This window comes from Malurus melanocephalus, unplaced genomic scaffold (genome assembly GCF_030028575.1).
Source record: "Malurus melanocephalus ecotype Western Australia unplaced genomic scaffold, MMel_1.1 scaffold_867, whole genome shotgun sequence".
Taxonomy (NCBI): domain Eukaryota; kingdom Metazoa; phylum Chordata; class Aves; order Passeriformes; family Maluridae; genus Malurus; species Malurus melanocephalus.
Window position 1 is genome coordinate 168,682 of NW_026624099.1, and position 589 is coordinate 169,270.

Genomic DNA, 589 nt, shown 5'->3' on the forward strand with positions numbered 1-589 from the left:
CGCGGCCCCGCGCCCCCGCCTCCTCCGCCCGCCTCCTCCCGCCTCGGGGCGGGATCGCCGCCCACCGCCCTCCGCCCCGGGGATGCCGCGCTCCGGCGCCTGGCGCTGCCCGGGAAGCGTCCTTCCTCGGCTTCTCTCGCCGGGAAAGTCGGCTGCAAAGCCTGCAGGTGGCTGGCAGGTTTCTTTGGATTTTCAGAAGTTGTGGTCCCCACCGTCCCATCTAGGAGGGACGACAAGCGATGCTACCAGTTCCCAGCGCAAAACTCCGCCGTGGCCCCCGTTCCAAACGGGAAAGCTGTGAGGCGGTGGGGGCCCTGCAAACAGCCATTTGTCTGACTGTTAAAGGCTTGGAGGGTTTGAGCCTGGGGGAAAATACGCCGCATTTCTCTTAACGGGGAAAATGCTTATTGTGTGGATACAGCAGCCTCGTTAGACGACGGAAGTGATGGGATACAAGCGTCCGTGTCGAACGCTCTCTGACGGCTCCGTGCACTGTCGCTGCATTGCTAATGAAGGATTATAATTTGCCTGCTGGCTCATCAGAGAGGCATTTCTGAGTGCGTGACATGTTCATTTATGAKCAATTATA